At 45.2% G+C, this 24982-nt stretch overlaps 1 long non-coding RNA gene across 1 annotated transcript in view; it reads left to right on the top strand.

Annotated features, from left to right (window-relative positions):
- The window catches only part of LOC138481789 (uncharacterized), a 471880-nt gene that overhangs the window by 294985 nt on the left and 151913 nt on the right, over nucleotides 1-24982 (top strand). The window contains exon 3 of the long non-coding RNA XR_011274405.1: nucleotides 7597-7672. This is a non-coding gene — a long non-coding RNA (uncharacterized lncRNA). The remainder of the gene's footprint in view (nucleotides 1-7596; nucleotides 7673-24982) is intronic.

Here is a 24982-nt window from a genome sequence, read left to right as displayed (position 1 = left end):
TGTAACCCACTCGCACAGGGCCTATCGCGTGTGAAACTTGCCTGCACCCCAGTAATACACGTACCCTGTTGAAATCGCGTGTGGAACTTCCCGCGCACCCCAGTAATACACGCACCCTGCTGAAATCACGTGTGGAACTTCCTGCGCACCCCAGTAATACACACACCCTGCTGAAATCACGTGTGGAACTTCCCGCGCACCCCAGTAATACAGGTACCCTGCTATCATTGCGTGTTACACTTCCACGCACCCCAGAAATACACGTACCCTGCTGAAATCGCGTGTGGAACTTCCCGCGCACCCCAGTAATACAGGTACCCTGCTGAATTCACGTGTAAAAGTTCCCCGCACCCCTGTAATACACGTACCCTGCTGTAATCGCGTGTTGAACTTCCCCGCACACCAGAAATACACGTACCCTTCTGAAATCGCGTGTGTAACTTCCCACGCACCCCTGTAATACACATACCCTGCTGTAATCGCGTGTTGAACTTCCCCGCACCCCAGAAATACACGTACCCTGCTCAAATTGCGTGTGTAACTTCCCACGCACCCCTGTAATACACGTGCCCTGCTGAAATCGTGTGTCAAACTTCCCCGCACCCCAGAAATGCACGTACCCTGCTGAAATCGCGTGTGTAACTTCTCGCGCACACCAGTAAGACACCTACCCTGCTGAAATCGCGTGTTAAACTTCCCCGCACCCCAGAAATACACGTACCCTGCTGAAATCGCGTGTGTAACTTCCCGCTTACCCCAGTAATACAGGTACCCTGCTGAAATTGCGTGTAAAAGTTCCCTGCACCCCAGAAATACACGTACCCTGCTGAACTTGCGTGTGGAACTTCCCGCGCAACCCAGTAATACTGGTACCCTGCTGAAATCGCGTGTAAAACTTCCCTGCACCCCAGAAATACACGTGCCCTGCTGGATTTGCGTGTGGAACTTCCCGCGCACCCCTGTAATACACGTACCCTGCTGAAATCGCGTGTGTAACTTCCCGCTTACCCCAGTAATACAGGTACCCTGCTGAAATTGCGTGTAAAAGTTCCCTGCACCCCAGAAATACACGTACCCTGCTGAACTTGCGTGTGGAACTTCCCGCGCAACCCAGTAATACTGGTACCCTGCTGAAATTGCGTGTAAAAGTTCCCTGCACCCCAGAAATACACGTACCCTGCTGAACTTGCGTGTGGAACTTCCCGCGCAACCCAGTAATACTGGTACCCTGCTGAAATCGCGTGTAAAACTTCCCCGCACCCCAGAAATATACGTACCCTGCTGAAATCGCGTGTGGAACTTCCCACGCACCCCAGTAATACACATTCCCCGCTCGCCGTTTGCTGTTTGGCAGCACTGTATACTGGTCCAGGGTTAGCGCAGCCCTTTGCGATGAATTGGGAATTTTGATGGCTTTTCCTGGCGCGAGGGCGTTCTTGGGGGCGTAACTGGCGCAGCTGCAGGGTCGCTGCGCCACTCTGCGCCACGGCTGGTTTTGGAGGCTGAAATCCATGAATACGCTGTGCGCGAATATCGATTTTAGCGCACGCGGCTGGCGCAGACATTCTCACGCGCACACTGTGCGCCAGCCGCGTGCGCCACTTTTGTGCGAAATTCTATGAATTACCCTGTCAACTGTTAAGGTATGGAGCACACTTTTGGCAATAATAATGAATGTGATTGTAGATTGTACGTTTTTTTAGTCACTATCTTTTACTTTTGTTTTTCTCCATGCATCTCTGTATTTACGACTTGAACTAGATGTGTATGTATGCATTGATTCATTGCCATATGACGACTATGTATGTAACTTTTGTGTACTATCCATTGCTCAGCCCTGAATTTGGAGCTAGATTCTGAAATGCATTGGCTATGAGCCGTATACTGCTAAGGAAGCTGTTTGTCCTACATGTTGTTCAACTTATTCAGTTGATTAAATAATCATTTACATAACTACCCAAAATAGTGGGAATTGCCTTAATGTCTCTTCAACCTGCCAAGTACATTTGAGACTATTTTGTGATACTATTTTGGACTAGTGTTTGAAAATACACTGCAGCTTTTTGATGTGAAGAGCAGTTTGTTAGCATCTGGCATTACTGGGTAGTTTCACCTGGTTATGTTTTTATCACTTGATATAGTTCACCAATGTTTACGCAAGTATGCATTGGGCACCCTCAGGTGTGTAACGTTAATCCCATTAAAATATAGATGGAGCATCACATTGCAGACGTCTGCACAATGGATGCAATATGAACAACTCCTTATATTTATATGTAATACATTCAGAATAATTTGCAACGATGACAAAACTCACTATATACAGGACAATCCCAATAGATTGTAATTTCAAACAGGAGCATTTTGAATTAGGTCAGAACGTGGCCCATCCATGAGTTGCCACTCAACACTACCTAAACAGAATTTATTAAGTGGGTCTGGTGTCCATTTTTGAAAGAGCAGTTTTGACATAGTCTTACGAACACTGCATGCAGTTGAGCCCCAATTATGTTTATTACGGTGAACTAGACAACAGTTTATAAACTGCCTTTGCCATTCAAAGACACATTCTTCGATATCTGCTGAACTGAGCACTCTACTGATAACACATTGCCTACTCTAATCATCATGAGACCCAGATGAAAAAATACTGGCTTAATATAGCAATCAATTCCCACATTATCTTCAGAGGTTCCAAAAAACACAGAAGATATCCTACAGCCAATATGATGACCAGTCTCTCCTGCAGCTATATACTCCTGCGTCCAATATTGAACCAACATGCTTAGGTTGCAGCATCTTCTTCTCCTCATCTGGGGCATTTGGCAGTTTTTTTTAGGCCTTTCTTGTTTTCCTGGATTCTAGGTAAGAATGCCAGACAGTAAAAAAAAAGTATATTTCTTTTATAATAGGAATGTTTAACATACTTATGCAGTCTTATGATAGATGGTTGCCAAACGTCACTTGCCCTATCTCACCGGGGATCAGTGGACCAGTGACTGCTGAAAGTACCGGTTTTTATTTTGGCAATTTTAAGAAGAGAATACCAAGTGGATGTCTTTTCATTGTTCCTGGTGATGGTGAATACCTCTTTCTCCAGTTCCTTGCTAAACTCTGTTGGTCACATCACATTTGTTGCTTTAAAAATCCACTAAATCATCAGATACTTAGACTGATTCTTATTTCAATAGTCCGGATGTATAAAATGCTCAGAGCATTTAAGTTTCCGATTTGTGAGAAAATCCATCCCTCCATGTGTACACAAGGAAACTTTAAAGGTTCTGTGTTGCAGTTATAGCTGGAGGAAGTAGCTCACACAGCACTTCTCGCCATGTTGGAGGAAAAATGCTGAGCCACAATAAGTTAATCTTCAAGGTTTTATTTCCACCCACATGTTGAATGGGTTAGTTTCCCTGTTGGTTCTTAAATATCATTACCCTCATGACAGTACTTTGTTCACTATTAATACTATGACTTATCAAACTCTATAGATTTTTCATTAGAATGGCCCAATAATTTAACCTGAGGTCGGAGAGGCCCCACCTCCATTGAGCAATAGAATTCTTATTTTTTCTAAAGGGGTTGAGGCGCCCACCAGCATGCCAAACAATCGCTATGAACACGTTCTAACCTTTTATTAAAAAAATCAGATGGTACATACAGAGGCATTGTTCAACCAGAAAAAAAGGAAAGAAGGCAGATTGTTATTCTTCCATATATTTAAGATCAGTACAACATTGAGTGCATGCTTTTACCTTAGTTGAAGATGGTCATCAGCAGATCTTCATACATAGTATCGAGTAACCTTTGGGTATCATGAACGATCTGAACTCAGAGATTTTGCAATTTAAGCTCTGCCCTAACAAGTTGGTCTATATTTCATCACATAGCTATATTTATTTCTCATGTATACAATACCCTGTACCCCTACTAAACACATACATGACTTTGTTGACCTAACCATAGATGCAAGTGACTGTATGTATATGATGAAGAGGACAGAAGAGAGAGGACTACCCTGAATTCTTCCCATGTTAATTTGAAACTGCCTCAGTGACTCACTGCCTGCCACAGAAACTCCCAGATCACCTAGTCAGAAGTGTTCTCTGCATCCTAAGTAAGTATGCAGAGAGGGGCGTTTCAAATATTAGTACCCGGCAGGTGAGTGGTGGGGGGGTGGTAGCTTCTCAGCCAATAAGGAGGTTCGGAATGTGGGAATTACCAGATGGTAATTCCCTACTCTGAGCCGCCTCACGGATGGAGGTCACCATCTTCCCCCACTGGGGCATGAGATAAGTGCTCCACTCCTCTCCTCCATCCCCTCCAGAGATCCCCCCCTTCCCTCCACTTACCTGTTTTTTTGCTGCTCCTCGGGAGCAGACACTCAGGAAACACTTCTGTCTCCAGCACGTCCGCTCCCGATCTGCAATACACCGCCATGGAAAGGAAGAAGGGACCCTTCTCCCTTTCGATGACCATGTTCTTTGTTTTTTGAATGGCCACCATCTAAAGGGAGAAGGGACTATGTTTTGTCCCTTCTCCCTTTCCATGGTGGCCATTTTGTTTGTTTACTTTTTTAATGTATTTCCAATTGCTGCCATAGAAAGGGAAAACAGACTTTGCTTTCCCTTAGCCGGCAGGCATTTTTTTTACACAGCGTTTCGGAAACAGAAAAAAAATGCTTTTAGTACGCAGTATTTACAGGCCATGGTACTAATAGCAATAAACCTCTTGCAGCGGGGGCATTACCACTTCAGGTAATGCCCCGAGGCCTTCATTAAAGGCCTGTCACTATGGGCGCCGGGGCATTACCTAAAGTGGTAATGCCCCCCTTGATCTGGGCATATTGTTTAAGCACTACATTCTATAATGTCAACTAACTGAATAGTTATTCAAAGAAAGCAGGGAAATCTTCTTTTGCATAATTGACCAGATAGAACAGACAGAGCCACAAAAATGTTGCCACCAACTTTTGTGTTGATGATATATACATTTTATAAAGTGGATTCATATGTCTCTAGACGGAGGCTACATGTGCTGTGTCTTTGAAACTCCCATGCTTCAGGGAGGGGGCTTTGTTCTGTCTTTACACAGCTACACTTATGGACGTTTGCTGCATAGACTCCTGCCTAACTTTCAGGATAATACTCAAAAGTGAGATGTTATTATGATCCTCATCTTTAACAGTTGACAACCAAGTCTGAAGTTGCATCCTTCCTGCACTGGTTCCACTCGGTTCCAAAAATCCAGGCATTAATGAAAGCAAAGGGACAGATTCTCTTCAATAGTCCTTGCCATCTCCCAACATCCAGCACGCAGAAGCTATCATGTCTCCTGTAATGTAAAACAGGCTATCTGAGAACCAGCCGTTGTCATATAATCTAATCTTTCTATCAATTTTTCAACTATCGACACACAGATATTTTCATCAGCACCATTTATACAAAGATATATTCTTATTTTATAAAGCTTTATTTTTCAAATGATTTCATCTTTACACATTTAGTTTAAATCAGCCAGTATCAGAACTATCAAATAGAACATCAAAAGACATAAATTAAAATGTATATCCAAATCCTATTAACAGTTTGTGCATCGAAGGGGGAGGGAGGTCGTGGGAATCTCTCAATTTATGTATATGCCTATATCACCTTAAATCTAAAGTATTCAGGAGCATTGGGTCATTTAGTGACACTGGAAAGTAGCCCATGAACAGAGACCACGTCACTAAATATTTGGAAAAGGAATTAGCCAATAATGGTGAGATCTTTTCCATGGACAGGATTTCCCAAACCTTTACCCACCGGCAGGCTATGGGGGGCCTAAAAGGGTCTTTCAAAACTGTGCTATCATTTGTCGGGCGGCATTCAATAGCTGTGTGGTTAAAGACGCCATGTGCCCTGATAAAGGGTAAAGGCGCTTTTCATCATTGTTTCCCAAAGTCGGTTTAATGGGAGATATGCGCCCAGGATATCCCTAATCCTGTCTAGAATTTCCTTGCAGTATATCTGGATTACTGGGCACTGCCGCCACATGTAACCCATATTGCCCACCTCCCCTCTAGCCCTCCAACAAATCTCGGACACCTCCAGAAACATCATGAGTCGTCCGTATGGGGCCAGGTACCACCTATAGCATATCTTATATGAGTTCTCTTTTATGTTTGTGCATATAGAGGTTTTTTTGCACCCATATATCCGGCTACAGGTTTCAACAGGGATCAGGACCCCCAATTCCATTTTTCCTTTAGTCATGTATGGGTAGATCGTAGATCTTTCCTCATGGTCTAGGAGTTTGTAGCATTGGGAGATTCTCTTATGATTGGTCCCTGTGGACGTTAATATTTCCAGCCCTTTAGGAGTCCTCATAGCTGCATTTCTAACCACTCTATTTTAAATCCAGTGTTTTAATTGCATATATGGTTCAGCTTCTCGTAGACAACATTTTTCTTGACATTGGGTAAATGTAAGAGGACAAAGTGTCTCATATAGTTTATCAATGTTAATTGTTCTTCTGTTTCCCAGAAGGCAAATGCGGCCTCATTTAGCCCAGGCATACAATCTGGGTTTTGCGAAACTGGAGATAGTGGGCCCAACCCCAGGCTTTCAAAAGGTGACCTCTCGAATACCACACACAGAAGAAAGTGTGTGCTCGAGTACCTGAATATGGCTAGTGTAAAAGACAAAGATATTAACATATTTATAGATTCAATGAAACACTAGGAACAACTTCGAGCCCAACTCCAGGAATGCAATCACATTAACAAAGTCAGAAGACAACCCTCCAGTCTCATCTCTCACCAACAGCTGTTGGACACTGATGGATGAGGGCACAGGACAGCAACAAAATAAATCTTGGATATCTAAGCACAAATGGTTGGCACCATTGCTGAGTGTGGGACACACTGTAATAACAGTGAACATGGCACTGTTACAAAATGAGTAACATATTTTACATTTGCCAGAGAGTGTGCAAGCCGGGAAACAATTGTGAAACTTGAGGCTACTGGGATAATATTGAAGATTACACCAGTTAACCCTCAATAGCATACTTTGCAGTGTCATATTGTACACTAGCAGCTGCATTACAAGCATTACAGTGATCTGACACTGCATAAAGTCAGAAAAACATATTATTAGACTATTTGAGGAACATACAATACTAACCCTGCTTTCCACGAATGCATTTTTAAATGTTCCACTTCAATATGTCTGTTAAAAGACTCTGTTATTTTAAGAAACTACTTTTGCCCACTGTGTAAGACTGCCTTTGCCTAACTTTGAAAACATATCACAATCAACAGTTTCATGTGAACATGAAATGTAGAAACTAACATCAGTATTTTTCAGAAATTGCTGGGGCCTACTTTAACACTGTGTGTGCTTAACTTTGAAAACGCATTATAATTGGTAATAACATGCGAAAACCTTTTTTTTACTGAAAATGTAACTGAGCTAAAAATATGGACTGTTATATTTGTTTATTGGTTGAGGTTTTATGGTCTTATAGCTAAGACAGCAATGCATGACTTATATTGCAGGCATACTGTTGCTTCAGCCAATGAAGTTTAACATGCTCTTTTTTCTTTGCTTTCAGAATGAACTGTCCTGTGGGTTTTTCTTTACTAATCATTTCACTCTTAACCATCTGATGGAGCAGCCTGTAGGAATTCGTAAGCTTATGATTTGTTCCATATGTGCAAAGTATTTTCGGTTAGTCCAATAAAAAGTGTCATAGCCTTCTCTTAGAAAGCAGTTACCCTAGCATGCCCTCTGTGTTTGGTCTTCATACGGGTAATACTGTTAAGGAGTTGTGTAGACAGTTCAGATGTCATGACTAATTACAAAGCATTTTGCCTGTTATGTAACCGCCAACCAAAGATGACATTCTGTTTGAAAAAAAGGAGTCTAGTTATGGATGAACCTTTTAAGGATTTTAGGTTGAATGGTGAAGGTACACATACTTTTAAATATACAGTCATGGTCATCCCTTTCAGGAATGTCTGTTGCTAGATCATGTGTGTTGTGACAGATTGCCATCTGTGGGGGTAGGTAACACAAGCTTTTTTCCTTTTTGTAACACTAAATGATGCTGTATACTTTGTCACAGAAAGTGGCCTGTGCTAATCAGGCCTCAATTTTGTAATGCTCCATGCTGAAGAAGTAGAGTGCACATAGGTTCTCTGGACTGGGCACAGTCTATTGACAAACCAGAAACTGGCATGTAGTTTGGGAGTGAGGCAGCAATAGAGTAACATGTACATTCCTGACAAGTACCCTGCTGGAATCTAAATTCATTCCAGCCATGTGCTGCTCTAAACGGTGGTCTCCCATGATTTAAATAATATATGACTGTACATCCCCAAAGGTCTGTGACAGATTCATTCGTGCAATTTAAATATACATCTTGGTATGACTTGATCTAGTGGCCTCTGGGGAGATACGCTTATGTATTGCCAAAAGTCTGATGTCATTTCATTGTCAAACTGTTTTTTTGTGACTGATGCAACTGTCAGAGTTTTGTGTACCACAGTCTAGGTCTGAGTTTCACTCAAACCAAGTTGTTAGGTACAGCCCTAGTAGCTTCCTTTGTTTTCGAGGGGATAAGTAATAAAATGTAAGTCACAGCAGGGAGGTATTTACTGATGTCTTTTGTGATGTAAAGTTGACAGGGGAGGGAGAAGCTTTGAGTATTCTAGGAGAGAACTAACAACAGAGAGAGGCCATTAACACATCATGTGTCCCCTCCACACTTCCTGCAGATAAGGCTTTCTGGGAGCTGACATTAGAAGGAAAATCTTTTGTTACTGCATCCAAGTCTGGTCCTTTTCAGAAGCCGTGAAAGGGACCGGTCTGCTATGGAAAAATTGGTATATCTGGGAGCTAGACTCCCCTCCTAAATTAATCATCTTTGGATCACAAGGAGAAGAAGGTTTCGCCTGGATGATTATTGGGATAGAGTCTAACCAAAGTTCTCTTCAAAACAGTTGATGATAAAGACTTCAAGGAGAGAGCAAGACCCTCCCCTCAACCACTTCAGTGAACCATTTGAAATATCCTTCTGCTGGACATGATGTGCTTGCTGTTAAGGCAATGGTACCCACTGGAAGGGGCAGCCCCTACAAGCGCTCTATATTCACCTTTCTTCCTGAAAAGGGCAGGTTCCTAAGGCAACTCAGAAGAAAAGGAACAACATTGTTCTTGGTTTCCCACCTCGAAATGCTTTCTGGGCAGCTCATCCACATTGAAGCCACTTTAAGACCCATGATTCTGCCTTTGACCCTCAACGCCATTCTAACCATTTTGAGCAGTCAAGTCACTGACTGAACCACCACCTGCCTGTTCTCCCAGCTGTCTAGAGCCAATCACCACTGCAGGACCGCATTGCTGGACCGCATCCAACAGACTCTATGATTTTGCACTGCCAACTAGACCACCAGCCTCCAGCCAACTTGAGCCAGCTGCAACTGCAGAACTGCAACTAAGAATGCAGAATTGCATCACTGGACCCTGTTGAACCATCTCAACTGTCTTGACAACAACTTGACCCATTGGAAGTGCTTGAATCGACTGTCTCTATACCAACTTGACCCACTAGAAAGCACCAAGAAGCCCGGTGCAATGCTGTGGAACCCCAAAGAAAGAGATGAAATGTATTCAGAGTGTTTTTGTCCCCGGGCCTGTTTTTAAGACCCTACAGATAAAGTACAGCCCCACTCTTTACGTTTTAAACACATGTCTTTAAAGCCTGCATATTGCTACAAAGACACTTGCCTGCATTATTCATACCAGGTGTGCCTCCTTTATCCGAAGTCTGCATATTCTTAGTATTTCTTTACAGCAGTGAATAATCAGTGTTTTAAGATAGTGCGTATGAAGTTTTAGTTTCATTAAAGACTCCTATCTTTCAAAGAACCTCAAATGAACAAATGAACCTTTTTTTTATTTTTGATGTTTTTGATGTTTCATTGCTGGGTCTCATCCTTCTTGAAGGCTATATCCTGCCATGACCCGTACAACCCTAAGAGGTGAAGGTGGTATACCATTCATGTTGTGCCTGCTTCACCTTTATGAATGAGATTACTGCTGGTTTAATAGTAATGTGGGGGGAGTAGGAGTTTAGAAACCACTCAATCCCAGTTCTCATGCAATGCAGTAGTCATTTAATCACATTTGTTTTCCCCCCTGATAGAAGCTTCTCTCTAGCAGCCTCCCTTGAAAGTTTTCTTTCTCGTTGACTTGAGTTTCTTGCTAAGCCATTTGTGAAACTAGCAAGATTAGAATAATATATATATATTTTTTTATTTGAAATTGATTTTTTAAAGGAAAATCTATGCAGCAATCTATTTGGGAACCATTAAAAAGTATAGCAATTCATTTCCTCACGCACAATACAACCCTGGAAGAGCAGATAAACACACCCTTGCTCATACAGTGCCCATTTCCTTAGCAGTATATAACAATCAAAGTTGAGTTGTGCCTTTAAGGTGCTTAACTAGTCAATAATAGGGGGAAGAATCAATTATGTATCTGCATTTGAACTCGTTGTGCATTCTAAATGTTTTCAATTATAAGTACCAGTATGACAGCAAATATTTAAGACCTGCCTACGGGCCATACCAGGAGCTATGGGCCCTGAAACCCAATTTAAAAACCCTAGCACATTGAGGGCCTTTAATGAGATGTACAGGCCATACACATTATTTTCTGGGGGTGTGGCGTGTGGGTGGGGGTGTTATAAACAATACAGGAAGGCAAAATGCCTCTTGTTGGTCGCTGGGGACTGGCTATTTCACAGTGAGCACGTAAATGCTGAGGGAGGAGGGAGGGACAGGGCATGGAAAACATGGAGTAGTGGTCCATGGTGGGTTGGGGGAGAGGCCAGGCCGCATCTGCCAGGTGTGGCCCATCGAAGATGGCGGTGGCTGCGGGTAAGCCATTATCCCTAAGCAGTGCTTTAAGTGGGCCGGGGCCTACCGGGGCCGGGCCCCGGCAGTCTCCAAAAAGTGGGGCTGAGCCGGGGCCCTGCCGGGGCCCCGTCCCACCGCCCGCAACATTGGCAGGATGCATTATCCCGTCGCGGCCGCAGCAGCGACGGGATAATGCATGCGCCTGCCATGAAGTCAGGCGATCTGACAGAAGTGGCAGCCAGCCACAGCGATGGTGTGACTGGCTGCCACTTCTGTCAGTCATAGTAACTGCATCTGGTGACCCCTCGCGCGAGAGGTCACCAGAGGCAGTTACTGTTCCTTTGTTTCCCCAGGTCGCCGAGGCGTCTTTAACCCTCGGCGAACCTGGGGATTCCTCGACATATTTCGAGGTTTATAAAAGATGGCTTTGAAAGTACACATTTCAAGCCATCTTTTATAAAGCTTTGCGGACGGACAATTTTGTCCGTAGTCAAAGCTTTATAAAAGATGGCTTGAATTGTGTACTTTCAAAGCCATCTTTTATAAACCCGAAAACATGGCCTGAAAACTAGGCAAACCGTAAGGTACGCACACAAATATATATACATGTTATATATCTGTGGGCGTACCTTCCTATGGTTTGTGTACTTTACAGGCCATCTTTTCTAAACATAGAAATATGTAACATATGTAACATATTTCTATGTTTAGAAAAGATGGCCTGCAAAGTACACAAACCATAGTAAGGTACGCACACAGATATATAACATGTATATATATTTGTGTGCAGACCTTACGATTTGCGTGCTTTTTAGGCCACGCCCCTCCCAGAAGCCACGCCCCCAAATGAGGGCCCCCTCTCGATTTCTTACCCCACTTAAAGCCCTGTCCCTAAGGAAGGAGTGTTAGGGAGGGATGGTTGTGTCAGGGAGTTCTTGTGCTCAGCCGCATCTTTCAGGAGCAGTTTGGAAGAGGAGGGTGGTGAGGAAGTGAGAGGTGTGGGCAGCGGGGCTCTCAGTATTGGTCTCCCATGATGAGTGGGAGTGCTGTGCTGAGAGCACTGCCTGCAGCAGTGGTGACAAGGGAAGTCACTCAGCTCCCCCTCTCAATGGGCAATTTCCGGGCCGTTTCATTTCTGAGCCATCTTCAGCTCATATGGCCTGGAGATCAGACAATGGGAGAGTGACATGTCAGGCTGCAGAACATTAAAAGGATTAGCTCTAACATGAATGTTTAATATCCACAAATCACGTCATGTCTGTATTGGTTGTCTGACAGGAATTGTGAACTAATTGAAAAAGGAAAATGGGCATCAATATGTAGGTAGGTGGACAGAAATAGGCATAAACCCTAAGCATTTAACCATACCCCTAAACCTTGAATGGAATTTGTCCACATGTTTCTTCATGCACATTCCTAACTTTGGGGGACACGTTGTTTAATCTGATTGGCCAAAACATTCTGAATACCAGCAAATCAGAATCGAAAAAATGTGGGCAGTACAATTTTCCAAAACATTTTGGAAAGTCTGATTGACTGAAATGAAGTACAAGTTGCATATACAAAGGACCCCATTATGACGGGACACTCTTCTTTTCTCCTTGTGATGCCATATGTTCTGCCTAGAGCAGAAGAGAAGCGGTAAACACGAGCCTTGTGATTTGCACCAAAGATCAGGGCCACTACACTCACCCAACTCCGTTTCTTATAAACACTCTTCCATGGCTGGTTTACCTAGTGTCCCCCAACCCCGCCACTGCTTAAGAAAGCAAGTACGTTTTGTAGAGAAGTGCGCTAGAGCAAATAGCCGAAAAAACAGCAATGCTAGGATGTGATAAAGAACTATGGATTCTTTCGTCAACTTTAGCTATCGCTCAAATGTAGTCGATAAACTTTAGCAGGTAAATAAGTTGGCACCTCCCTTTCCCTAAACGCTATCATACAATTGGATTTAAGAGGGCATCATACGATGCAATGTCGCTCTTCTGCCTGCTCGCTTTTTTTGTAATTGTTATATTTTCCTTGAATTACATAGAAGTGGCAGAATGTCTAGAAGCAGTTTAAGATGATATTTATCCACGTCTATGATCAATAATGTGGAGTATCAATAGGCCCACCACGCTCGATCTACCTAGAATTGTGTACATTGTAATGTGAACTTAATTTGAAACAGAGAAAATGATGTACACATACTCACCGATTAGTAAACTAATGAGAATCCGGGTATAGTGTGCGATGAGAGTACGGGCCAGCTCACAGGGCCCCCCTTTTACCTCAAAAGACAGGTTTTACTCCCCCATACACCTGTCCACTCACAGGTTATGCTTTAGGGTGCATCCAGTGGTGAACGATATGCACACACCAATTAATTAATAAGTACATTAACTTCACATAAAAAGTTAGGCCATAGACTATCCGTCTATATGAATGTTAGACAGGCAATACAGTACAGCGGAGTGATAGATAACATTGTCTCCTATCTATTCCATATGAGCAAAGTGACAGCCCCAATGCCTATTGTAGCAGCCTACAATGCAGTAGACATATTAAATATTACATAACATATATCAATAAATAGCAAGTGTCTTGTCCAAGTGACAGACTGAAAGGTTTATGCCTTTTTTTTTGCACACCACAGTTCCTATCACTGCTTTACCAGACCTTCCCCCATAATCACAGTGCCATTATTAGGGTCTATGTTTGAAAGCACTTAATATTGGTTCATGATGTTCCAACCTAGCAGGATATTAGTGTTTCTTGCAGGTAGCACCAACCTTTAACCAAACCTCTTTAATGATCTGTTTGTGAGGATCACCTTGTCAAGTTCAAACACACAATAAGGCATAAGTGAAGCAGTTCTATTCTGTATGAGCTCGCTTTCATGATACCTAGGTAGGTGCAGACTACCACACAAATAACACAATGACGAACACACACACAGGTAAAAGAACAAAACGCTTAACCTTTCCGACCAAACCCCTTTTCCAAACTCGGGAAAAGACAGAGGATCCCCCAGATTAACTGACCACCTTGATTTGGTTTAAATTGATGAAGGGGGCATTTCAGTGGGCGTGCCAGGAACCACAGTCAGTCACGAAGGCTCAAAAAACGAATCCTGCCCATTTGCCCCTTACCCAGGACATAAAAGTGAAAGCGGAGCCTGTACGAGCCCTTTGCATAAAGGAAACCTCTCCTGAGACAGCCAAAAATACCAGGACAGCTCAGAGAGATGTTTGAGCATGGTTATACTAAAATGTGTCATCCAGACAGGGGAAATAAAATAAAAAACTTTAAAAAAAACTCTTTTCACTTTACCGGCTAGAAACCAACAAAGTATTTAGGAACTTATCCCAAGTGTGTGCATGGAATAAAACACTCTCCTTTAACTATAGAGGAGGTTACATCCCCTATGCATTCTGAATAAAAAGTAAAAATGCTGGCAAGAACGACCCAGAGGTGATCTTCCTAGTATCATTCAAGTGCTAAGAAACCAGTACATTAAAGTCGCTGATACCAGCAACAAACGCCTCACTTCCCTTCCTTCTTTTCCCGTGGGAGGGGGCTGTGCAATACCTAAACGGATACACTGCTGTGCGTGCCTACGTAGACTCAGGTCAAAATGTGCAAGTGTACAGAATCTGCATGAAGCTGTTTGTGAAAACGGACAATGTCACTTGCTGTGTGTGGTCACCATTGGATGGGCCTCGGAACTGAACACTTTGCCTCCCTCTTGCGAAAAGTCAAGCCCTTCCTCCCTCCGGACAGCTTTAGATCCACTGTTCAAACACTGGTCCTATCCCACCTGGATGGGGGAAATGGACTCCTCAAATGCCTCCCGTCATCCTCCCTTGTTACCCTGAGAAGTGTCGTAGACGCAGCTGAAATCCTCATCAAGGGTCTACGCAGATATGACCAGATCACTCTGGCCCTCATCGACCTTCACTGGCTCCCACTGTACGCACAAATCACCTTCAAGTCTTGCTGCATAATCTATAAGGCTTACTTCACATGAGGAACTTTTTGGGTGATATCAGTTGAGGGTACCCCCACGCCCAGGATCAAGTATAATTTAAGACGTGTTGCATTGGTGCATGAAACAACAGAGACCACAAGTTACTCTACTCCATTCGTAAAAACAGAAAAAGTGTGTATCATCCACACCGCTAACTGCGCCACGTAAACAAAAATGTGTTGTGATAAGTTTTTGTTTATGTGGCGCAGTCAGCGGTGTGGATGAAACATACTTTTTCACAATCTATAAGGCAGTCGCTCTCAGTCACCCAGATACCTTGCAGAGAAACTCTTCATCTCCAGCAGACAGCACTTGTTAGGTAAGATTGTATGCAGTACCCTTTGGGTGCACTACAACAACCCTAACCTCCTGGAAATAGGTACACAACCTTTGGTATAAGTCTGTACTACACAGGTTGGTAGCGTGTTGAGCAGCCAGGCTTATCTCATGAGGGGTCAATGTGAGCTGTAGGGGAGTTACACAGAGATTCCCAGTGACAAGTATTCAAATAAACTCTTACACACAAGGTTTCTTGATTAAACAATTATTAATTTACTTAACAGTCAGTTTGAGTAAGCCTTCTTCAGAAGGGGCAATATAATAGTAACACACAAATACACTCCAAAATACACACTCTGAGTTTCCCTAAATCAGCAAATACCCATTTGGGATGGCACACAGACACTTCCTGCACCCTCAGGTGACTTCAATAGCTAGGACACTGTGGACATTAATATATCACTGGTACATTTAGAGCAGTACTAGGAGTAGGTCAAATAAACACGTTATAAGAATAAAACAAGAGATCTCACAAATATTCTGAAGCAGGTAAGTACTTTTGGTAACCCCCCCAATGCAAAGTAAGTTAACTCATTCCTGGAAGGAAGACCAAACACAATGTCAGATGGAAGAAGAGTCATTCAGGGAGCCAGGCCAGACCAAAGTCAATTGGATAAAAGTCATGGTGAACTGAAGCACTTCTTGCATGTAGGTAAAGGTCTTGCACAATGTTTTAGAAGTCTTTGTAGAAAAGAAGAAATCAAAGTAGGTCTTCAAGCTAATTAGGCTTGTGAGGTAAAGAAGCTGTTACAAACTCTACAGAAGCAACCTAGACAAGTCTCCACTGAGAACGAGTGGGGTTAAACAACAAGAGGTAAGTTCTCTTAGACTTTACAGTACCTTTAGTTAGAAGAAAAGGGCTTTGGCTGGCTTCTGTTCCTGTGCAGCTCTGCAGATCCTGTGTTCTTGGGCCGCAGTAGTGGGGACAAGAGGGAGGACATCTGGGGGACTCCTGCACTGCAACGGGATGGTCGGCAACACAAAAGGACCAGCTTCTACACAGTGGCACTTCGCAGTTTCAGCTCCTCGTGTCTCAGCAAATAGCAACACTGCAGACTCTTGGCTGTCGAGATGGGCCTTCCTTGCATCTGGGGTCCGGCACTCTGTTGTGGTGGCTCAGGCTCGGTCTGTACTGCTTCCTGGGAGTCCGGAGGATCTTCCTGGAGCTCTTGGCCACCTCAAAAGCAACGCACACGATCTGGTGTTCCTCTTCCTGGCTCTACGTTTTCCAGCAGCAACTGCAGTGGAAATTCAACCAGCTCCGAGAGGATGTCCAGGTGGCTTACTTTGGAGTTGATTGGTCCCACCAACTCAAGGGGAGAAGTCGTCCTTCATGACTTCTCTAGTTGAGGCGAATTTGGAGCTTCAGCACAGCAGCAGGGCTTGGCTGGGCAAACCAACGGTCCAGGAGTTCCACGAGGCATCTCTTCCAAGTTCTTCTTTGGATTTGTTCGTCCAGTGGTCGACTCTGCCTTCCAAGCCAGAAAGCCTTGCCTTTTATGCAGGTTTCTCCTATTCATTCCAGCCTAGCTGTCAGTCACCCTGCAGGGTGGCTGTCCTTGCCAGACAGCCAGCCGGCCAATCACTTAAGAGTTCATTTCTGTCTCCTAGGAGACTAAGCACAGGGAGTTTCGGGCACCTCCATCGCTTCCTGCCCCCGCCAGACACCCTGGAGCGAGAGGCGGGCTTCATTTGTGAATCCCGCCAAAGACAAAACGAACAAAGAGACCAAACCTGATTTGGCATGCAGAGTAAATCTCAAGAAGGACCTTTCCATAAAGAAATGGCGAAGAAAGAAGACCGCGGCCATTTTGACAAACATGGCACCCTTGGGTGCTTTACTGCAGCTGCTAACGCAGCCCACGGTAAAAGCACACCACAGAAGTTAAAAGTAAGCCATTGTCACCAGCCATTCATCGAGGAAAGGGTAACATAAAATTGTTACATGAGAGGCTAGACAAAGGGGATACTAAGTAACTCCCTCCAGCACACTATTGTAAGATAGTTTGTGCTGGGTCTAGAAATTTAAAAGTGTAAGTAAAGTGAATTTCACTTCACTGCTCTTGGAAACAGTAGTTTATCCGAGAGAAGGTATTTAAACCTTGGGGAAATCTGAAAAAAGACTTCCCTGTGCCACTGCACTGAAAGTGCAGACAGGCACAATGTAAAAGATGATGCCTACGTAGTTTGTCAGACTCCACAACCAAAAGAAACACAGAAAACACATAGAATTAAAAGTACAATGTCCCAAAGTTCAGCAAAAGAGCTGGGGGTCTCTAAAATGGGACAAAATTAGCACTAAACTGAAAAATCTCCCTAACAGCGCTCCACCAGACGTCAGGACACGAACAGATTTGGAATCCGCCACTGCAAACGGGAAAGGACCAGAACACAAGCCTTCTCTGCCTACATCCCAAGACTATGGAACCTCCTCCCCTTCGGCATCCGACTTGCCCCGATGCTCCTACAATTCAGAAAAGAACTCAAGACCCACCTCTTCAAGGTGTCTCTCCTCCTCAACACCTAGGCCATCACTTCACCCCTCAAGCCACCATACTTGCTAGACGTCGCCCGCCCCTTTCCTCCCTGCCACCTGGTACAGCTGTGCCCCTCCTATGTCCCCTGCTGTATCCTACCCCGTGCTGTATATCTGTTCTGTTGTTACCACTGAAAGCACTCTGTTATGCATCTGTAATGTTGTACACCTCTGTAAAGCACTCTGTTATGTATCTGTATTGTTGTATACCTCTGTAAAGTGCACCGTTGCTTCTCGAAGCTAGGTCTGTGCTCAATAAATACCATAATAATAATTCCCAAAATCCTGAACTCATGTAAATAACCACCCAGCAAGTCCCTTAAATAAGAAGCTTGGGGATAACAGGTGTTACTTAGTAAACCTCCAGAGCTATAAACATACTCTCAAAAAAAAATATGTGAACAGAGCATTTAGCATTCACTCGTTCAATGGGGCTTGGTAACGTAGAACAGTCAGAAAAACACCACCACCTAAATCGAGATCTACAGCACTTCCGCAGCGCTTCCCTCGTAGCGACTTTCATGTAGCAGGTGATTTAGAGTGTGAGATGAAAAAAAAAACCTTCCCATTATGGGAAAGCCAGCCACCTCTCTTACCTTCACCAGGGGTATCCGGCAACGCCGCCATGGATTACAACTTGTTCTGTTATCTTTGTTAGCTACCGAGACAGGCAGGGGCTGCACACGAACACACCATGGGCCTCATTACGAGGCGGGCGCAAAGGGATACCGGGCATCGTTAGGGACATTGGTGCTGGTAATCCCTTTTCGCCCTATTCCGAGGTCCCTTTACAGGTCCCTCTAAGGCTGCCTGGTTTTACCAGGCGTACTTAGCGGGAGCCGCAAAGGGTCCAGGGAGCAAATAACGGTACCTCAAACTGCGGTACCGTTATTTGCACCTTTCCCATTGCCATTGAGCCCTATGGGGGCTCAAATGGGAATGGGGAATGGTATTTTCATTGGGGATTTACCGGTCCCGTAAAGGTCCGACTAGACCGGTAAGTCCCCATTGAATGAGGGCGGACTCGGTACCGTTTTGGAGGCAGCCATGGCGCAATTAGCGCCATGGCTACCTCCAACCTCTGAATGAGGCCCCATGTCAGCGACGCTTGCGATGTCAATGAAACTGACAGAAAATCTGTCAGTGGTGAACGTTGACCAGTCCCTCTCTCCTGGAACCCGACGGAAACGCAGCTGGAGAGGCAGGTGTTATATGTGGAATTAGTGCAGACCACCTTAAAACCTCAAGGGAGATACGACCTTAAGGGTCTGAAGGAAAGAATCTGCATGGGAAAGGAGGGAGGAAGAGAAGGCACAACAAGTGCCCCGGTCAGATTATTGAAAAGGGACAATACAGGAGGTTTATATACAGAGTGGCTCCGCCTACACTGATTCCCAGAGCGTCTGGTTCCACCCATACACTCTGTAACATCTGGCGATGAAGCGGGATGAACAGCAGGCTCGTCTTCTTCTCTTTCTCTTGTGGGTTCTCGCTGCACTCTCTCTCCCAGGATTATACAGCAATACTATCCCAGATACTGGTGATTGACCGGGCCGGGCAAATGCATCTACAAGGTCCAGGGCAGGCTTGATTGTAGGCGGTAGGGAAAACACTGTGTCCTTCTTCCCTTGGAAGAAACGGTGTGCTTTTTTGTGTGCTTTTTTTCTCTCTCAGACTTACCAACTACCTATACCTGCAGAGGAGCTCTTTCAAACGGGTGAAATCACTACAGGGCCACACCTTCTCCCCGTTAGGGGGGGGGGCGAACCAAAATGCTCCATATTAATTTCCATTAATTGCAATAAACACCATACATAGGAATATTATGCGGAGGACTTAACAATAACGAAAACCCCACATTACAAATCTAGGTATTTTACAGTTATATGTTCCAAAACAGCACAGTTTTCTTTTCCATTTTCCTTTGTTTCTTTTCTTTTTACAAATCCACCGTCCTGGGTAATTCCAGAATTACATGACAGGTTACAATTGTGCAATAGGCGGGCCTTCCGACGGCTCGTCAGCTGAGGTTAAAATGTTCGCCTTTCACTTTGTCTATTTTAGCTTGTTTACTACTAATCCGGTTATCACCATCATACATCTGGCCATTGTTGTATGGTCCCGAGCAGGTCATGTACACAGTGAGCCCCCCTGCCCCCACAGATGACACAAGACGCCTTGCTCTCCGTCCGGGCTCTGTATGTGCTCTGAGGCACCACAAGACTCGCCCCATTGATTATCTTCCACAAGAGACAAGGTTATGTCACTCCGCCGCGTGTGTTTTGTAAAGGAACACCACACTCACATAACAAAACAAATAACAAACTATTTTACTACTTGAACACTTGGCAATTCAATAAACAAACAACCAACTTAGTTCTTCAGTCATTTAGAACAGAGGCCAGTTTTTGGCTCATGTGTCCAGCACATAATCCTCCAGGTGAGCAGGTCTCCTACTACCTGCCGGTTGTGGATACTGCCCGCTCCCTTCTCAACTCGGCCTCTCCTCATCTGCATCCCCTTGGTTCAGGAGATTCAGAGAATGATCATCCCCCCACCTTCATCAGACTCTTCTGCACGCTTCCTTCCAGAGGACACTCCTGGCTGGTCGTTCTCGCAAATTCTCATAAAGAAACCTGCATTTCTCATGACAGTTGCCGTCCCGTTGGAGGCAGCTACCTTGGATCCCTTACAGCTACCACGTTCAGGTTTTTGGGTTCATATTGCAAGGACAGTTTCCCTTGCAGGTGCCTGTTTCTCACAATGAATACGTCTCCCGGCGTTAGTGGATTTGGTTGGAATCCTCTCCTCACATTTTCACACTTATTCCTGCATATCCTTTCCTCCGCCACTCTGTCTTCTTTGATCACTGCTGGTGCCCGGTACCCTGTGTCTAGCAGAGGACCTTTCAGACTTCGCTTGAACAAAGCCTCTGCCGGTGCCACCCCTGTGGAACAAGTAGGGCGTCGCCCAATATTCCCACAGCAACTGGTAGAGGGTCCTTCTGAGACAATGTCCTTGGTTGTGGGTGATGCAGAACACCTTGTTAAGGGTCCTCATGAATCTTTCTGCCTCCCCATTTGCCCTTGGTCATACCGGTATGACCTTTCCGATGGTTTGTTCCATAGTCCTGCATGAGTTGACTGAAGCTTTCTCCCTGAAATGGCGGTCCATTGTCATAGCACAGCACATGGGGAAAACCTTGAGTTGCAAAGACCTTCTATAACGCTGCTGCCACTTCATCTAATGACGCAGATTCCAGGAACTCCACCTCTTGGTATCTCAACTATTGATCCATTACGACCAAAAAGTGCATGTCCCTCCCAGTGGAGCGAAAATCCACATGCACAGCCTCCCACGGCTGCGTGCTTCAAAGCATGGACTCAATCATGGGCTCCCTCTGTGTCAGGGCCGCCGCCTGGCACCATACGCAGCACGTTACAAACTCATTGACCTTTCTTTCTAGGTCAGGAAACCACACTTTCAGCCTTAGGCAGGCTTTCGTTTTGGCCATCCCCTGATGACCCTGGTGGGCCAGCTCAGTCATCTGTTGGATTTTACTTGCAGGTATCACAATCCTGTCCCCTGTAACAGGAGACCCAAATCTGCAAATGGCAAACTCATCACAGACTCTCCACAACTGCTCCAACATCAAGTGGGCTTCTTGAGTCCTTCTGCTAAGGCCTTCCAGAACAGTCCTCCACCCCCCCTTTTGAGGGGCTCCTCTGAGAATGCTAAAGCACTCATTGTCTCCTGACGCTTTCTCCAACTCCTGCACGGGCATGGCCTTAGGAGTGGTGGACTAGATAATGACTTGTACATATTCCTCAGCCTCCATCATGTTGCTTGCCTCGTCAGCTTCCCTGTCCTGGGGATGTCCAGACAGATAGTTGGCTGCATTGTTCACACTGGGTCAGTTTACGAGCAACACTCCGTATTGATATGATATCATATGGCATTCATAACGCGCCTGTACACAAGTCTTTCTAGGCGTGACAAGACAAGGAGGGGGAACCAAAAGGAAGGCCAACAACAGCGATCTTACTAGTACTTGTATCATTCCGATCGTGCAAGAACAGGGAAGTGGGGAAGGGAGAAGTGCTGATGGTAGAGGGAGGATGGAGAAGTTCGGGACAAAGGAGAAAACATCAAGAGTGCAGCCAACAGGTGGCAAGTGCGGGTACTCATGAGTGCAACCAACGGGTGGCAAATAAGTGCAAGACAGGGGACTGTAGGGGACTGTAGGGTTACAGATACAGACCGCAAGTGCAGGGGAGCCAAGAGGCAGGGACCTGGGTCCAAATTCATAGGGTGACCAGATGACCAGTGCATGGAACAGGCAGATGATCAGCAAGGGAAAGGAAGAGAGAAGGCAGAAGCAAAGAGAAAGGTCTTGAGTTTCTTCCGGACCGGAGATGGTTCTGCTCAAGTTTCAGAGAGGCAGGGAGGCTGTTCCAGAGGGAGGCCCCCGCTGAAGAGAGAGATCTGCCCCCAACTCTTTGCTTGGAAAAGCGACGGATCCTCAGATAGTTGGAGGTGGAAGAGCAGAGAGCTCGAGAAGGCAGATATTTAGGAAGAGAGAGTTGGCGGTACTGTGGTCCCAGGCCCCAGAAAGCCTTGTCGACAATGCAAAAGGTCTTGCACTTGATCCTTGCCGCCACTGAAAGCCGGTTAAGGGATTTCAGAGCTGGAGAGATACGATCCCTGGGCTTGAGGCCAAGGACAAGTCTTGCAGTCCTGTTCTGGATGAGTTGTAGAGGGTTTATAGTCATTGCATCCAATGCAATAGCATCGAATGCCATACCAGAGAAAAAAAAGTATTAAAAAAAGCATTTTTGTTCTCTGGTTTGGCATTCGATGCTATTGCATTCGATGCAATGACCAGATACTGTTGTAGAGGATGGAGACTAGAGGCAGGAAGATTTAGAAAGAGGCTGTTGCAGTAGTCCAGCCTAGAGAGAAACATAACTCTGGAGACAGTGATCTTCTGAGGGAAAGTGAGGTAGGGATGAATACTTCTGCAGCTGGTAATTTGACTTCTTAGAGACGTCAGAGATGTGAGGAGAGAAGGAGAGTGTGGATTCGAAGATGTCCCCGAGGTTCTTAGCATCAAAAGTAGGAGAATTAAGGAGGCCCAGGGTGTACGTCCAGAGAGTGAGAGGGAAGGAGGGAGCTGGTGTTCCGATGAGGAGAATCTCAGTCTTAATGGAATTAAGGCAGAGACATTGACCGCACACCACTCCTGAATTGCAGAAAGACAGTCGGGAATGCGAGAAGGAGTAAAGTGACTGAGGGGAGCCTGAAGGAGAGCTGAGTATCATTCCATAGCACTGAAAGTTGGAACTGTGGCCGGCTATGCGTAGGGCAAGCGGTGCCAGTTATTGGTTGAAATGCCAGGGAGAGATATTAGACCCCTGGGAACACCACAGGTAGAGAGCGAGATAGAGGAGAGGAAGGACCCACATCGGACCTGAGAGGGTCAATCAGTGAGAAAGGAGGTCAGCCAGGCCAAGGCCTGATCGGTGATACCCAGGTTATCACAGAGCCGGTTGAGCAGGATGGCATGGTTGACCATATTGAAAGCAGAGGAAAGAATGGGGAGAATGAGGACAGAAGGACGGTTAGAATCGAGGTTTAAGAGCAGGACTTCAAAGATGTTGAGGAGAGCAGTTTCCGTGCTTCTGGCTGCTCTGAAACCAGACTGATGGTCACAGAGACAACCAACAGATTCAGTGTGACGGTTAAGCTGGGAGATGGCAAGGAGTAATGGAAATCAGGCGATAGGTGGCCAGACAGGAGGGATCAGCCGAGGGTTTCTAAAGAAGGGGGTGCACAAGGGAGGGCTTCAGAGGGGAGCGGCAGGTTCTAGTGCTGAAAGAGTGATTGCAGAAATTGGCCAACGCTTCAGCGAGGTTGTCATTGTGGTCCTTGGTGGTTTTGGAAGAACAGGGAGGAACCTGTTTTGACAAGACTTTCATAGATCAGATTTGTCTAGAAACATTGTCAGGCATGAACAAAGGAAAGAAGGAGAAGGGAAGATGAGAGGTGGTTGCAGGAGGGCCAGGAAAGGAGGATGAGAAGGATGGAGAGGAGGAGAGGATGTCCTTGGTTTTTGTGATGAAATGAGAAGCCAGGGCCATGCAAAGAGCCTGGGAGGGGACAGGAGAAGTAGAGACTGCATCAGAATTGGCCAGCTTCTTGCAGATTTGAAAGTGTTTGGCCGAGTTGTACCGCAGAGATGTGGGCTTGGATGTGCGATCTCTTCTTAGCAAGGACAGAGAGTCTGTAATACCTTTGGAGAATGCAGCAGGCAGTTTGTCAGAGGGTGTACCTGTTTCCCTCCACTTCCTCTCATCCTACACACTTGTGTTTAAGGGTGACGAGGTCTGAGTTGTACCAAGAGTTGCACTTGGATTTGGGCTGCAGGTGGATCCTCATAACAGGGGCAAGTACATCAAAAGTGTCAGAGATAAGCATCACTACATCCACGGATGCTATAGTGATGTCCAACTGACCACCTAAATGCACAAACCTAACTCCCTGAGGGCCCGTATGGCCCCTGACTGGGTAATGCAAGCAGCAACCTCGGAGGCGGAGTGGATCAATATATTGAATCTACCAAATATCCCGGCTTGGGTAAGGACAAGGTCAAGAAAGTCACCACACAGACTAGGATGGAACAGTACACGACAACCACCTCGACCCCCCCGGCGGAGCAAGCCAAGTCAGGTGTCATGTCGGGTGAAGAGTATAACATCTCACTTAAAGATGTGATGAACGCAATTGCAGGCTCACGAACCTCCATGGAGCAAAAGATGGACGGCATAAGTACAAAGGTCTCTCTATTGCATAATGATCTACAGATACTTACCTCCCGCACAGGGGAAGCTGAAACCTGCATAGCAGATACAGAGGATAGCCTACGCACTGTGAGTCATCAAATGACCAGGGAATTGGAGCGCCTCAAAACACTTGAAGACCGTGTGGAGGAGGGAGTGTGTAGATCGAGATGAAATAACATCTAAATTCTCGGTATACCGGAAAGGCAGAAGGTCCAAGTATGGAGCTATTCCTCGAGCAATGGTTGTCAGATCTATTTGGCCCTAAGACCTTATCCAAATTTTTCTCCATAGAATGTGCCCCTAAGATGCCAACTGGCAGATTTATAACTGAAGCGTCAGCACAA

Source organism: Ambystoma mexicanum, chromosome 5p (assembly GCF_040938575.1).
Source record: "Ambystoma mexicanum isolate Mex_15411 chromosome 5p, UKY_AmexF1_1, whole genome shotgun sequence".
Lineage (NCBI taxonomy): Eukaryota > Metazoa > Chordata > Amphibia > Caudata > Ambystomatidae > Ambystoma > Ambystoma mexicanum.
Note: the sequence above shows the minus strand (reverse complement) of the source record. Positions and strands in the feature narration are given on the sequence as shown.